The sequence below is a fragment of a genome, unplaced genomic scaffold, assembly GCF_019419815.1.
Source record: "Pyrus x bretschneideri cultivar Hongxiangsu unplaced genomic scaffold, Pyrus_bretschneideri_v1 Contig113, whole genome shotgun sequence".
Lineage (NCBI taxonomy): Eukaryota > Viridiplantae > Streptophyta > Magnoliopsida > Rosales > Rosaceae > Pyrus > Pyrus x bretschneideri.
In genome coordinates, this window is record NW_025999406.1 from 557,843 (window position 1) to 575,279 (window position 17,437).

Here is a 17,437-nt window from a genome sequence, read left to right on the forward strand (position 1 = left end):
CTACAGAGACATAACAATGGGCATCAGACCAGATACAAACCAAGGGCGTTTTTGATATGTCAATTGGAACTCCACATGTATTAGCTCAAATCGAAAAAATGGAGGGAAAACTTGAAAATTTTGACTCAAAATTTGACATGCTTTTGCAGAGAATAACAGTACCAGTGCAGCAGGTTGCTGTACAGCAGCCCACTATAGTAGTTTGCAGCATCTATAGCATGCCAAATCATGATTTTATGGGCTGCCCACACAAAGACGCCTATCTCGAACATGTGGCAGAACAAGTAAATGCATTTAACAATTTTCAAAGACCCAGAAATGACCCATATTCTAATTTTTATAACCTAGGTTGGAGGGATCACCCAAATATGAAGTGGGGAGGAAACCAGCAAGTGCAGCCTTTGCAGCAAAATCCTGTACAGCAACCAATTGTGCAGCCTAAACGGTCTTCGGAGGATACACTCTAAATGTTTATGCAATCTAAAAAGCAGTACATGGACAAAAATGATCAGAATATGCAGAATGTACAAGCTTCAATTCAAAATCTGGAAAAACAATTTGGACAGTTAGCAAGCCACATCACACAGAGAGAAAAAGGGAAATTTCCCAGCCAAACAGTTCCAAATCCAAGAGGTACAGAGGATTGTTGTGCAATCAGAACTTTGAGATTAGGGAAGAGTTATGACAACCAAACAATTGACGAACTCAGAGTTGTGCAACCAATAGCAAAAACATCATAAAAATTACAAAAATAGCACTAAGACCCAACCTCACATAATCTGACATTGCCCTAGTGCAAGTTCCTGAACGTGTGTATGAGCCTCCAACACCATACCTAGAAAGATTGATTCCAAAGGCTAAGGATCAGCAGTTAAAAGATTTTATGCAAACTTTGGCTAAAGTTCATATTAATTTGCCATTGCTAGAAGCCATTAAAAAGATTCCTTCCTATGCCAAATTTTTGAAGGATGTGTGCACTAAGAAAAGAAAGCTTGTTGAGTTAGAAAAAATTGTGCTAACAGAATAGTGCAGTGTTGTCTTACTGCATAAATTGCCTCCAAAGAAGAAAGATCCAGGGGGTTTTACTATCTCTTGCACTATTGGCAATTCTGATTTTAAAAGTGCTTTAATTGATTTAGGTGCTAGTGTGAATTTAATGCCTTATTCTGTTTTTAAACGTTTAGGAGAAGGCAAGCTGAAACCAACCTCCAGCATTATTCAATTGGCTGACCGTTCAATTACCTATCCTAGAGGGGTCGTTGGAGATGTTATTGTTAAGGTTGACAATTTATATTTACTAGCATATTTTATGGTGTTGGACATGGATGAAGACTTGACAACACCCATCATTTGGGTCGCCCATTCATGGCGACAGCTCGGACTCTTATTGATGTTGAAGCAGGAACATTAACACTAAGGGTTGAAGATCAAACAGTTGTTTTCAGTTTGTTTGACTACACATCCAGGTGACAAGCAAGAATGCATGCGTGTTGATGCATTATATGATTTGTCTCGTGCCAAATTTATGACCAAATCATCAACTGACCATTTACCCATAAAGACTCAAAATGTGATTCATGAGTGTGATAGTAAAGCTTAGTAGCACAAAATTTGGTTGCTTGAAGTGCAAAAATAAAAAACAGATCTGAGCAACCAGATGGATCAAAAACATCCAAATGTTAAGGGCAAGAATAAAAAGCTTCAAGGCAGTATAAGTTGTGCGAAAATACAGTCTGGTAAAAAAGTGTGGTTGTTAAGTTCTTATTTCAAATCATCTCCAGGGAAACAAGAGTCTCGATGGAAATGTCCTTTTCTAGTTACTAAAGTTTTTCAGAATGGTAATGTGGACATCAAGGCTGAGGGCAAAGATTTCCCATTTAAGGTTACCAAACATCAACTTAAACCATGCATAGGGAAATTTAGTACAAGCGAGTCATCAACTCTGAAGGAACAAGTAACTTGATCACTAGCCTTCGGCAACGTCTAGCTATGGACGTTAACTAAAGTGCTTGTTAGGAGGCAACCCAACTTTCTATCCCTATTCTTTTTAGTTTCTTTTAAATTTGTTCAAGTATTTTATGGTTGTTAATTTCATTACTATTTGTTTCACTTACTATGCAAAAAATAAAAAATAAAAAAAAATTGAAAACTACAAAATTATTTTGTTTTTAATTTATCTTTTTCTAGTAGTATCTATGCGAATCTGATACACAAGTCTACGAATATGCAGGTTGCTTTCAAAACATGCAAGGCACAAACAAGAAATAGAATGGAAAGTGCTGGAATCATGCACCCAGTAGCAAGTCTACTTTACCATCAACCATAGCAGTTACTCAAAGCATAAATCAACGAAGGAAATATGGAGCACGTTTAGGATTATACCTATGCAAATGTGCATATGGGAATTTCTTTTGGTTTCCCAGTACCTCTATTTGGTTGAGCCTCGCTGGACTGTATGAATCTACAAACAATATTTGAGCATGAGATACTAATTCAACAAATCTTTATGACAGCGTTAAAGTTTGGGGGTTTCCCAATGCAGATCTAGCTCCACATCAGTGCCAAAAAGACGAGTTTTATACCTTCAGTTTCATGGATCATTGCGGTATGGTGGACCTCCAACCTTCTAATTGCCGATTGAAGTCTTATACCTTGCAAGAATACAAAAGTAGGGTCACTAGCAACTTGTAATTTGAATGGGCATATTCACATCAATGGAGCATGCAGTTATTAAGTTCAAAACGCAGTATGCAGTCCTGTTAGTCATCTTGTTTATCACATTGTTAACAGGATCTGGGATCTTCAATGTTTTGGTTCCAAGTTACATTTGGTGTCACATTATTCTGTTCCATCCAGATCCAGTCATAAGGGCCTATTTCTAACTAGTGAGACTGCAATTCATTATGTTCCGGTTTCTAAAGAACAAAAAATCAAGACTGAACATCGGTGAGTGTAGATCTATACCTTTGCTTTCGGATCGACGAGCTTCAGCTGTAGTTTGCATGCGTTTATGGATCCATGACTCCATTGTCTCCACATGCATCCTCCTTTGATCTGCGAGCATGCGGTGTTCTTCGTACATTCATTTTCCGTGTCCTTGCGGATCCATGGTGCCTCTCCATAGAAAACACACATGCATGCATGGTTAGAAAATTTTCAAGATTGATTATGCATACACAAGCCAGAGTAGATGAATGAAAGAGCTTTACCTTTGTGTGTATGAATGGAGTTCCAATTTCTGATTTCTGAGCATCTCTTTGCTCAGGGATTGATAGTGTTGATGATATGAGTTCGAATCCATGCTAGTTTGAAGTTTGGGAGATGGCAGTGTGGTTGAGAGAGAGGGATGAGCTGAAATGAGAGCATCGTGACATGTCTTCCTGTTTTCTAGAGAGAGAGAGGGTTTTGTTTTTATTTTCAACAAACCAACAGTTGTTCAGAAATGAGAGTGGCTGTAGGTGTCATTGGGAACCTAACAGGCTGATTTGAAATGAAAAGAAGAGAGCCGTTCGGCTCTGGGCTCGAGGGCACATGCAGGAATCCTGTCACATCCCGGCCTGGGGTCCACCACATCCCTGGCCCGCTCCACCACCTTAGCACGATACTGTCCGCTTTGGGCCCCGACCATGCCCTCACGGTTTTGTTTTTGGGAACTCACACGAGAACTTCCCAGTGGGTCACCCACAGCTACTCGCTTAACTTCGGAGTTCCGATGGAACTCGAAGCCAGTGAGCCCCCAAAAGGCCTCGTGCTAGGTAGGGATGGGAATATACATATAAGGATCACTCCCCTGGGCGATGTGGGATGTCACAATCCACCCCCTTAGGAGTCCGACGTCCTCGTCGGCACACCACGGCCAGGGTTAGGCTCTGATACCAAATTGTCACATCCCGGCCCTGGGTCCACCACATCCCGGGCCCGCTCCACCACCTTAGCACGATATTGTCCGCTTTGGGCCTCGACCATGCCCTCACGGTTTTGTTTTTGGGAATTCACACGAGAACTTCCCAGTGGGTCACCCATTATGGGAGTGCTCTCGTGCGCTACTCGCTTAACTTCGGAGTTCCGATGGAACCCGAAGCCAGTGAGCTCCCAAAAGGCCTCGTGCTAGATAGGGATGGGAATATACATATAAGGATCACTCCCCTGGGCGATGTGGGATGTGACGGAACCCGAAGCCAGTGAGCTCCCAAAAGGCCTCGTGCTAGATAGGGATGGGAATATACATATAAGGATCACTCCCCTGGGCGATGTGGGATGTCACAAATCCAATGTTGGATTAAAGGCAGTTAGGGTTTATGGTACGTGTGCGGCATGTGTGCGAGTTCCCATGTGTGCAGCCGAGTGGGCTGCTTTATGTTAGTATGCATATTTTCTCACGGCCCAATCCAGATTTTTCATGGCATCCATTGTCTGCTGCACATCAGGTCCTATCCTTCCTTCTTTTTAATTTTTCTTTTATTTAGATTTTGTGTTTTGTGTTTTTATTATTTTATTTATTTTCTTGTTTTCAGTTTTTTTTTTCTTTAGCTAGTTTTTGGTTTTGTTCCGCATAACCTTTCATGTTGTCTTTTATTTTTTTCACACCTTGAGGACAATGTGTGATTTAAGTTTGGGGGTGGTAAATAAAAAAATTTTAGGTTTTTAATTTTTGAGTTTGGTAAAAATTTTCATTCTTTTTAATTTAATATCCATAGTTTATTTTAAACATTAGAACAAATGGACATGGTGAAAGTTAATTCCGCAGTAGAGTCTCTTCCATTTATCGTTGCTTAGACACTAATTCATGAGTTATACTTTGAAAACTTCGCACATTCACACCAACATGGTTTGTGGGGAGTGATATTGAAACACTTACTTTTTGTCTAAGTGTATTTAATTTTTGTTCTATATAAAATAAAGTTTAGTATGTTTTACAAATAAAGTAATAATTGTCTCACTCGAGACTTTGCCTTGTAACCAGGTCAGTCCTGCCTAATCAGCAGTGATTCTCGCGTCAAATGGTAGAGTTTTGGCATGGGGCAGGGTGGTTAGTTGGTTTTGTAGCCTTTCCAGCTCGGGTTAATAAGTCCGTAGGGGTGTTCTACATCTAGTGCCCTAAAGCCCTAGTGGTTTGGGAGTCATTGATCTAAAACTCGCTACATGGGTTGGATCAAAAGCTTAAGTGAACTGACATTGCACGACCACTACTGTTACTGAAAAAAACAAAAAAAAGAAAAAAAAAGAAAAGAAAATTCGAAAAGAAAGAAAAAAAAAATGTAAAGTTAGTGTGTAAAGTATGAATGAAGGGATGAAAGGTAAAGGTTTTAGTCGAGTCTCCTTAACTATGATGGTTCACTTTACACCGAAGGAAGTTTGTGAATTCTTTTCTAATTAATTCTAAATGGCTTAGACTCTATGGTGGAATTGGTTGGAACTTTTGAAAAGATGTTCTGATTGTTAACATGTTCTATGGATTGCAACTTTGAAGGTGAAAATATTTGTCAGTTAGTTTTGGTTAAGTTTCTAGTTTGTTAGTTTTTATTTTTGTTTGCTAGTTTTTTTTGCTCGAGGACAAGCAAAAAGCTAAGTTTGGGGGTATTTTGATGAGCAGATTTTATATTATATATTTAACAAAAGGAATTACCTCCAAAATGCAAAGATCCAGGTAGTTTCACAATCCCTTGTGTTATTGGCCAAACTAAGTTTGAACATGCTATGTTAGACTTAGGAGCTTTAATTAACGTCATGCCATACTCTATTTATGCATCCATGAACCTAGGAGAGCTGAAAAGTGATGGTGTGATTATTCAATTAGCCGATCGTTCTAATGCACATCCAAAGGGAGTTTTGGAAGTTGTTTGGATAATATGGGATAAGATAAGGTTAGACTAGATAAGATAGGATAAGGTTGGATAAGATCTCCTTGTTTTCAGTTGATTCCTTGTCTTCCAAACCTTAATTTAATTCTTCCAGATATGTAGCACATTTTTAGCATCATTTGTCACCAAAAATGTCCATCCATTATGCTCCACACACATGCTATCCAATCTAAGTCCAAAACTGCTCCAAATTGCTCTTTTTGACCATTTATTGTCATCTTCACCAATTGATCCTACAATAATATGAAAATAAACTAAATCACTATAATAAATGGAAATTAACTAAGTAAATGCAAAGAAATAAGATAACAAAGTCGCATAAATATGCTTCTATCAGGAGCCTACGGTTCTTCACGATTCCGATGTCCTTTCTTTGAACAAAGGGTATGGTTAGGCTCGTGGGCTTGCAAGGAACTTGAGGGTGGTCCTTAGAAGTTCGATCTATAAGGTTTTGGTTCAGTTTGAGTGTGGTGCCTTCGGTTGTACGGACGAAGGAGAGAGTTCGAGAAAGATGGAGAGAGTGCAAGCTTGTACATGTGTGTGTGCGCGATTTGTTACAGGTTAGCCAAAGAAAAATATTAAGGGCTCCCCATTGGGCAGCCGTGTGAGGGAAAAGAGAGTGGGAGAGTCCAAGTGCCCAAAAAAATGATTTCATCCCCAAATTTGATTGGGCTAGGAAATATAGGAATAATTGTGATTGGTTTAGGTTTTATTTTCCTATTTTGACCCAAATATATTCTAACGTTCGTAACCTTTTCGTTACGAACTTGATTCGGCCCTAATTCGCGTCAACAGGCTCGTGATGATGCGTACAATTTAATTACGTCAGCGAGAAAGATAATTTAAAACTATATACGTACATCCACGTCACTAAGCCTCAAGGGCATTATCGTCACTTTACATACTTGGGGATAAATATATACAATAATTAGGGACGGGTCATCACACACACTAAAATGATTTTGTTTATATTTTTATAAATTTAAGTATTAACTTTAATATCTAAATTTTCTCGCTCAATTGTAGTTTATTCTCTTCGGCATATGTATGGAGTTGTGCATAATGTGAATAAGCATGGAATTGTGCTTAATGAGCTAGAAGGACATGGAAAGAAATTGTTAGGAGCATTTTTAGACTTAACTCTTCAAGGCTATATTTTGTTACATAATGTCAATGAGTAGAAGAAATGATTTTTACCATTTCAAATCAAAAAACTTGATTCTCCTTAAAGTAAAGAGATCTTCACGAGGTGAATTTTGTATAATAGTAAATAAATGAAGAAAAAACATTAAGAACAAACAAAGAGTAGGAAATAACTTCATTAAAGTTAATATTTTACATCAAAGTACATGTATAGAAAAAATGCAACCATCTCCTCTATAAACACATTTCGAGTAGCTCATAGCTGTCTTTTAGTCACAAGAACTTGACATAATCTATGAAAGGATCGTCTATCCATTCATAGTTCAGCAATACATGTCACATCACTCTCATAAATTAAACCATGTAAGTATTCTAATTGCTTGTAAACTCTTATAATTGTTTGATAAGGTGAGGGAATTCCAAGGCGATTTTGGAAACAATACCAAGAAAAGAAACAAGAAGTACCACATGCAACAAATATAGTTCGAAGATAGACAATCAACACATTCAACGTAGCATGTAATTTCTTCTTTGTGGACAAACTTAGATGAGCCATTAGTCTACACAAAATAATGAAGAAAAAAAAATGTCATGAAGTGCGGACCGGGGTGGATCACTTCCCAGGCCCGCTCCACCACCGTAGCACAATATTGTCTGCTTTGGGCTTACCATTCCCTAACGGTGTTGTCTTTGGGAACTCACGAGCAACTTCCTAGTGGGTCACCCACCATGAGATTGCTCTAGCCCTCTTCTCACTTAACTTCGGAGTTCCTACGGAACCCGAAGCCAGTGAGCTCCCAAAAGGCCTCGTGCTAGGTAGGGATGGGAATATCAATTAACAAGTTAATAAACATATCTGCAAACTGAAATAATTAACATTACAGAACACAATTAGTCACAAAAATTTACATTTTTTTTTTCCTCCATACCTAGTCTCACAATTAATGGAAAAATAACAACATAAATCATAGTATACTTGCAACCATTAAAGAGGGCTCAACCCACAACCTTGTCCTCACTCCTCCTAATTTCATAAAGATGATGAATATTTGATTAATAAACATTTGTGAGCATAAAGAATTGGGGATAAAATACTCTTTCTAAACAATACAACATTTCAAAGATCACAGGTACATAATCCTACATATCAATCTTTTTCGTAACAAGTCAAATCATACCAAACAATGATAATCTTGTATCAGATGATCTAAAATGTTGTGAGTCCTATATAACCTTCAAGGAAGATTATTTCTATGGTAAATAAATATAGTCAACTATCGTTCTAGCTTTCGAGATCAAGACAGTGTGAACCTCACCAAGAAAGACAATGTTGAGAACTATTGTTCTAGCTTTCGGTATCTCCAAGCATAGACTAGTCTATGAAATTCTAAAAGCTGAATCAAATTCTGACCTTTCTACTTCAAGTTAAGACGTGCAACTAGAATTTACCCTTGCATCATATACTCTTCAAATACCTAGCTTTCTAAACCCAATAGGATAAATAAATTGCATAACCCAATTCAAAAGATCATCAGACACACAAATCCCAAAAGTCCCTGATCTAAGCATACGGTCAAACAAATCCAAAAGGTAAATAAAAATAAAATTTTGCATCTTTGATTCTTTATGCACCTAACTATGAAAAAAAGAAGCTCCATTCTACAAATAAATAACTGTAAATCAACATTCAGCTCAATAGTAAATTACATAAATGTAGAATATGCAGCAAAACAGCAGATGTCAATCTACTTCAATCCAATCTTTTCCCATCATAGGAGTGCTCTCGCGCGCTACTCGCTTAACTTTGGAGTTCCCAAGAACCCAAAGCTAGTGAGCTCCCAAAAGGCCTCATGCTAGGTAGGGATGGGAATATACATATAAGGCTTACATGATCCACTCCCCTGGGCGATGTGGGATGTCACAACTCCCCCCAATACAAGATACAAAAAAAAAACATCAAAACAAATCAGACCCAATTCACAAATCCAAAAACCAATAACAAAGTTTCCAACTTATATTGAAATTCAAAGTAAAAAACTTACAAGAACTAGTGAGCAGGAATCAACTTAGCCTCTCTCTCTATCTCTCTCTCTCTCTCTCTCTCTCTCTCTTTCTAACAAGTGAAGTGAAGTGAATGAAGCAATGAAAGATTTAGCAAGATGCGAGGAAACACAATTAATGGAAAATCTTTCATTTATTTTCTATCAGAGGTCAAAGTCTTTGTCCAGAAACTCATTTACTAACTCCCCGTGTAGTTCAAAGCAAAAAATTCAACACAAAGATAAAAACGCAGAAGAAGTAGGGATTTACCTATCCGTAATTGTGACGAGATCTGCGGCTGAGAGAAGAGAGAAATGAGTAGCGTTAAATGAAAAATACAGTCTAGGGTTAAAAGGATAATCTTGGAAATAATGAAATTAAGTGAGGGCATAAAGGGAAACAAATTATCATTCTGATTGCTTGGGCAATCTGGAATCCAAATACCTTCTCTATGTTGGGAATCCAAATTAGCCAAATCTTGGAATTGGATTCCATTTTTTGTGTGGGCCTCACGCACTTTTGATTCCTCCCAATTTTAGTAAACACATGTATAATCCGTAATCGGAATCAGATTTCTTATTCTCATTCCGATTATGGGTTAGTAAACGTGCCATTGGGTGAATAAAAATAGTTTGGGGGAAATCAAATTTGGTAAAGACTCACCTATATGTTGTTCATCAAAAAGTTTCAATTTATTAATCATGCTGTCTAATGAAATTATTGTAAAGCGAGCATCTCCAATGTTGACTCTTAATGGAGTCCCCACAACCCTATAGAATCTAAGGCCATCTCCAATGAAGAGGGCTAAATGTCCAAAAGTCAAAAAATGTCTATCAATATTTTTGACCATACCATCACACCTACTGAAACGTTCGATCAATTATATGTTTGGTTGAGAGGGATGTCAAAGTTCCAAGGGATTAGGGTCAAATTAGTAAGGAATGACGTACAAACTATTAAAAATAGAAATTGAATGGACTTCGTGGGCATTATCAAGGTTTGCGAATGAAGGTATTAGTGACACACCTTGACCGAGATCAGAGCATGCTGGCCGTCACGTGGAAGTGACGTAACCATGTGCACAGTGCAGAAGCTAATAAAATAATAATAAAAGTACGAATAAATAAAAATCAGCTTTACACAAAGTAAGAACATACATGTGCAAGCGTAAGTGTGAAAAAAAACAAAGTTCAGAGCTCGAAGACCTAATGCAGTCCGGGAGAAAATAACGCTACAAAAACACACCCAAAGGTGGTTCTACACTGGTAATAATCTGTTAGATATGCCGGGGAAATCCTCAGGGAAGCCACCAAAAGTGCTAGCCAACTAGAACCTGGAGGGGCGCAAAACAAAAAGTGTGAGTGGGCAAAAACAAAGCTTTTCAAAAACCATTTCATAAACAAAGTTCTAACCCCTCACCGTAAAACCTGTATACTTCCCAGAAAAGTAGAATATACATATACATATATATAAGTGATGCTCAGAAATATGCCATGCCAAATGCCTCGAATAAATACAAGTGCTTAGGAAAATATCAAAATCAATGCTATGAATCTGTCAGCCGGAGTCACCTAACGTGACCTGTACAGCTGAATCTAGAGCTCAAATCTCCATTTCACTAACTATACCTGCACACGAGTCGGAACCACCTAAAGTGGTCTGTACGACAAGACTAGGTGTAATATAAGTACGCTCAAGTGCTACGATCACGTGAAGGCTGGGCGAATAATCGCGGGTCACCTACGAGTCGGAACCACCTAAAGTGCTCTGTACGACAGGACTGTGCACCTAACTTGGATCCAAGATGAGCGTGTGGTGCGGGAGGTGAACATCATGTGAAGGACTGTGCCCAACTCTGGGCGGGAGCACTAACATCGGGGGTGCAGGTTATGAGCTCTCTATGCATCTCAAACCACTACTGAACATAAACATAAACCATAACTTACCTGGCACTTACCTGTGCATCCACAGCACCAATACACATATATATATATATGCACTAATAATGCGTAAATAAATGGCAAACAATAAGCATGGCGTATAAACGAATAAACGTTTCATTTCACTTTCTGGGAAAAGTATAAGTATATAGGTATATACGGAAAACCAAAAGCCCACTCACTGGTATGTAGAAGGGTCGTAACCCCCTTGCCTCGAGTGACCGCGCTCGTCCTCGGGATAGGTCTCATCTATATGAGAAACAACTATAAAAACGTTAATTTTAAAACACATAACCAACATCACGAAATAACTTCTCATACATTGCTCAAATGGGGTGTATGAATACACCAACGTGATCTACTCAACCTCAGGAACATCCCCATATTTTTAGAAAAATTTTCCACCGCCGCACGCGCCGGCCACGCACAGGCACGTGCCTGGCACACTGACGGCGTCAGTTAACGCCGTCAGGAATATTCCGTTTACTTTAACGGAATCCATTAACGCCGTTAGGAATATTCCGTCCAAACTGACGGAATATTCCGTCGTCTTCTCCGGCGAAGCTCCGGCACCGTCGCCGGCGCTAGAAAATCGGGTAATTTTCAAAACCTTGTAACTTCTTCGTTTTTCAACCAAATTTCACAAAATTGGTACCAAAATGAAGCTTACAACAGGAGGAACAAATCCATACCACTTTCAAGCACCAAAACACATGGGATCTCGCTGGGAAAACACCACCAACTTCGGCCAACCTTGTAACTCATGATCCTGATGTCCAAAACCTTCAAACGAACCACCCCGAGCCTCCTAAGGACCTCACCAAGCTTCCTACAAGCTTGAAATTCCCAAAAACACAAGAATTAACGTGTGCATGAACAGTGACCAAATCGGGGTATCCCAAGTTCGACGTGAAAACGAAGGTATCCTTACCCGAAATGGGTATGGTTGAACTCCCCTCACGAGCACGAATATGTAATTTGTTTCCTCGATCTGTGAAGGTTTGGGTGGTTTTTGGGTGTGTCCGTACATAGAGGATAGGAAAGAGGGCTCGGGACAGGGTGCAGGACAGGGAAAAGGGTGAGGGGGTGCGGGAGAGGGTCCAAAACCTGCCAACAAAATTCAAAAACAACCACACAACGAAAAATCACACTAGGGGCAAAAACGTCATTTCACCCATACGGTTCGAAAATCCGGAATGGGCTGTCACAATACTTGCTCAACAAAAGTATTCATCGGGCAAAATTTTTAACGTTATTTAAAAAAAAATTGTAATTTAAATTATATGTAATTTAAATAAACTAATTAGTTTCAATTATATTAAAACTAAAATATTCGTACAAATGTATGTAAAATATCCAACCTAACTAACTACTCTCCTGTGGTGGCTAGTGGGATTGCGGCTGAAAGTCACTCGAAAGAGTGGGGAGGCGAATGTTAGCGGTTACTGTGGAGCCAAAAATAATCCCAAAAATTATAGAGCTGACACGTGAATTATTTCCCAAGAAAGACAAGGCTGCCCCTATTAAATAAGCAAGGAGCAGTCTCATTCACCATGCGCAGCTGAGGTAGAGCAGGCAAAGATCAACAACCGCTTATGGCACCCCTGCCCATAGGAAAAGTCAAAGGTACTTATGATAGAATAATCCCTTATTCTTATCATATATAAATTCCTAATCAGAGAAAACCTCTTTCAAGCAAGTTATCCTAATTTTATTTATTTAGGATATTTACCTAATTATTCCAAGATATATTATTTACACAAATATCTTGGAATATTCTCACTAAAAATACCACATAGAGCCGGCCACCCCTAAACCCTAGAAGGCTGGCCCATCTCCTCTATCTCTCCTATAAATACTCAATTTATCTCCAAAATTCTAACTTTGGTATTAGAGATTCTTCGGCCAAAGCCCCTATTCATCGTGGGCGTGTGAGGGCTTTTGCCCTTAATCTTAGGTGTTATTATTTTGCAGGTGCAAATTCGTCAATCAAAGGAAGGCTGAAATTTGCATCCACAAATTGGTGCTTTCATTGCAAACTCTGATCCGAAGACTCGAAGAAGACTCTCGCTTTCAATTTCGTTCATTTGTAAATTTACAACTATGATGCCAGGAAATTCAGAAACTACAACCAATGGGACCCCCTACATCGAAGGACATGGACCAACTGATGGAGATCGCAATGTGGCTTCACACCGTCGTGTTGGAAATATGCCCTAAAGCCAATCATATGATGATACATTACGGACATTTCACATGTTAAACTAATCTAGTTTAATATATAAAGGGCAAGGATTATTGTTTGAAACCGTCTCATATAAATGTTATATGTTTAAACGATAATTCCAAGGAATATGTAATTGGAAGAATGTGATCTAAGGAAGTTAGATTCATGAGACCATTTTCTTTCGTATACATATCCTAAGAGTTCCTGATCACAGGATTGCCAATTGGGTATTGACATTTCGTTAAGATCAGTATGTGCTATGTCTTATCTTAAAGAGAGTGACTGGTCTCGAGTCATTGGTGTGACCGACACTAAGACAAGCATGTAGGTGCTCAATGGAGAATGAGTCCACTGAACATGACCAACAAGGAGGTCTCATACTCATGTCACATAAAAATTCATGGTTAGGATAATGCAAAGTAGTCCTTTGACCTAAGGCATCGTAGTTGTTTTGTGGTTAGGTCCTTGATCTTTGACTATGTCAAAGTCACTCTGCTAGAGGGTGTCCACAACATAGTTGGGGTTAAGCCACTTAGCCACGGAAGCAAGTGAATGCGCAACAAGGGATCTCTAGCCTTCAAACCGTTTAAGGGAGAATACTCTATGGTATGATTAAGAATCTCTGGGCAGAGTATGAATGAGATTTAGAAAGTCGTTACAAATCACATTCAAGGTAATCATATAAGTAAAAGAATCACATTGGATAGTAGACATGAATAAACTATCAATCCAAACAATGTGGTCAAGAGTATTGTGCTAGAGAAAGACCGTATTGCATTGTAATCCTAAGCTGAATAGGTTCTCCACCTCTTCTGATTAGCTTAGGTAGCCATGATATATTGCTAGGTGTCACTCATGGTTTGTGGAAGCCCTAAAGGTGTATAATCACTAAAGGGAAGTATGTTTCAATTCACAATTGATTTGAAGAGTTATAATCGCCCACTACCTCGCTAAAAGGAACCTAATGGATCGTACACCATGTAAGGTAGAGATTAAAGAAACAACAGAGATGAGTAAGGATAATTAAATGGTTTTATTATTTGTGGCTAGGATTAATTAATATGTTAATTAATCAAACGAATATGTTTGTTATAGACCTTGACTTGGTTTTGGGCCGTAAGCCCCAATCAGATTTGAATGTCAAGTCCAATAACTCAAGTTGTATGACAACTTGAAACACAAAGGGCCTCAAAGTCCTTTGAAGAGATTACTAGCATCTATCTCTTCCTAGGTCACTCATCTCTTCATCAATGCTCTCCTTGGTGTGGAGACTTAGAGATTCTCTATTTTGGGAACTTGGAGAATCCATTCATCCATCCTCCTCCGAGAAATCCATGGAGCTAAGAAGTAAGGAATGAAGGCCCTCTCTCTTGGGTGATTAGCCTTTGCTTATGCAAAGTGGAATCAACAAAGGTATAAGATTTCTCAACTCACTTTATTTTTGAGTTGAGTCTTGGTTCACCATGACTACTAGGCTTTGAATTTCATGGATTAAGTTTTGTTTTTGAGTGCATACAAGCATGGTTCTGCCTTTTAATTGTTAATAGCATGCATAGATGTTGCTCAAATGAACTAGTTTTCACAAATATATCCTTCAAGTGGTATCAGAGCGTAGGTCTAGTAGTTGGTGAATCCTTTTGGGTTTTGTATTTTCATAGTTTATGATTTGAATGTTGTAATTGTTACAAGTTGTAGGCTAAATAACCAAAATGGTCCCTGAGATTTGCATAATCAATAAAAGTGGTCCCTAAGATTGAAAATCAATAGAAATGGTCCTTGAGATTGTCCAGCATCCATGATTTTGGTCATTCCGTTAAAAACTCTTTGGGTAATGTTCAAAGCTTTGTAACTTAATCGATTCTTAACCAAATTCAACCCATAATATATAAAAATGAACATAGGAAAGTGTAGAACAAGATTATACCTATTTGGAAGCCTAATGGTTGCCGGAGATGGCCAGAAAATAGCCTGAAAGGTGACTGGTCTGTGGGAAAACTAGAAAACTAGCTGGAAACTGGGTAAACTTTAAACGTTCATAACTTCTTCAATACTCAATGCAATCGAGTGATTCAAACATGAAAATTGTATTTCTCAACGAGATGAAGAGAATGGTACCTTTCTCGATAGCACCGTGGTTTGGTCGGAAAACAGCTCGAAAGTGGCTAACTCGAAAATGGTTGGCCACTTTGAGCCGTTTTCCGGAAAAACCATGGCGAGTTAGCTTTGTGAAAGGTACCATTATCTTCCTCTCATTAAGAAGTATGATTTTAGCTTTGGAATCACTCGATTTTGTTGAGTTTTGAAGAAGTTATGAACGTTTAAAGTTTACCTAGTTTCCAGCGAGTTTTCCAGTTTTCCTGCGGACCAGTCACCTTTCAGGCTATTTTCCGACCATCTCCAGCAACCATTGGGATTCCAAATAGGTAAAATCTTGTTCAACGCTTTCCTATCTTCATTTTGATATATTATGGGTCAAATTTGGTTAAGAAACGATTGAGTTACAAAGCTTTGAAAATTGCCCAAAGAGTTTTTAACGGAATGACCAAAATCATTGATGGAGGACAATCTCAGGGATCATTTCTATTGATTATTAATCTCAGGGACCATTTTGGCTATTTAGCCCAAGCTTTATTCTTGCTTCGTTGAATGTAAATTTTGTTAGAAAATTTGCCATCTCAAATGTTGTAGATGTAGTTCATATGAGCATGAATTTTGGAGCTAAAATTTGGTGACATGTTTGTGGGCAAATTCGGCCAAATCCAAAAGGTAGATTTTTGGGTTCATGTTTGTCTTGTTAAAAGTGTTTTAAAGTGACATTAGGAACCCCTAAGTACCCCAGTATGGTAATATGTTATTTCCCTTAAGTTTGAGAGTTTTTGGGGTGTCTTTGATTGAAAAATGTTCATGAAGCTTTTATGGGTTTTCATGGATGTTCTTCATTGTTCTTGTTATGTTCTTGGCAAGAACAAAAAGGTTGGGAATTTTGATTCAAAAATTTTGGTTGCTTGATAGGAGCATATTTATGCCAATTAGTTATGTTGGTTCCTTGCATTTAGTTAGCTAATTACTACTTATTATAGTGTTTTAAGCTGTTTTCGTGTGTTTGTACACCCTAATGGTAAAGTTGGCAAGAAAGTGCATTTTGGAGCCATTTGGAGCGGTTTTGGGCATCAATTGGATAGCTTATGAGTGGAGCAAGATGGTGAAGGAAGATTTGTGAAAAACAAGTTCATTTGAGCAACATGCAATTAACAATTAAAAGGCGGAATCATGTTTATATGCACTCAAAAACAAAACTTAACCCATGAACTTCAAAGCCTAGTAGATAGGTGAACCAAGACTCAACTCAAAACAAAGTGAGTTGAGAAATCAATACCTTTGTAGATTCCTCTTTGCATAAGCAAAGACTAATCACCCAAAGAGAGGGCCTTCATTCCTTGCATCTTAGATCCATGGATTTGGATGGATGAAAAGGTTTCTCCAAGTTCCCAAAATTGAGAACCTCTAAGTCTCCACACCAAGGCATATTGAAGAAGAAATGAGTGACCTAGAGGAAGTAAGATTGCTAGCTTTTCCCCTCTAGATTGGCCGGCCTCTTTGAGAGCAAAGGGAGGTTTGTGTTCTCATCTTTACTCCTAAGAAAACCCTTAGGATGAAATGGCTATAAAGATGTCTTTATACCACCTCACAATGGAGTGGCAAACTTGCAATTAAGCCAAGTTCACTACCCTCCTCTAAATGGCCGGCCTAAGGGGATTTATTGGGCTATTTGGGCCTTTGTGAATCATTATTCATTAAGTTGTCATACAACTTAAGTCAATGGACTTGACGTTCGAAGCCCATTGGGCCTTAAGGTCCAAAACTATCCCGAGGTCTTTAACGAACTTATTCGTTTGATTAATTAACATATTAATTAATCCTTGCCATAAATAATTAAACCATTTAATTATTCTTACTCATCTCCGTTGAATCTTCAATCTCTACCTTACACGGTGTACGATCCATTAGGTTCCTTTTAGCGAGGCAGTGGGCGATTCAAACTCTTTCAAATCGATTGTGAATTGAAACTTACTTTCAATTCTCCCGTTAGTGATAATACACTTTTTAGGGCTTCCACAAATCATGGTTGACGCCTAGCAGCATGTCATGGTTACCCAAGCTAATCAGAAGAGGTGGAGAACCTATTCAGTTTTAGGATTACAAATGCAATACGGTCTTTCTCTAAT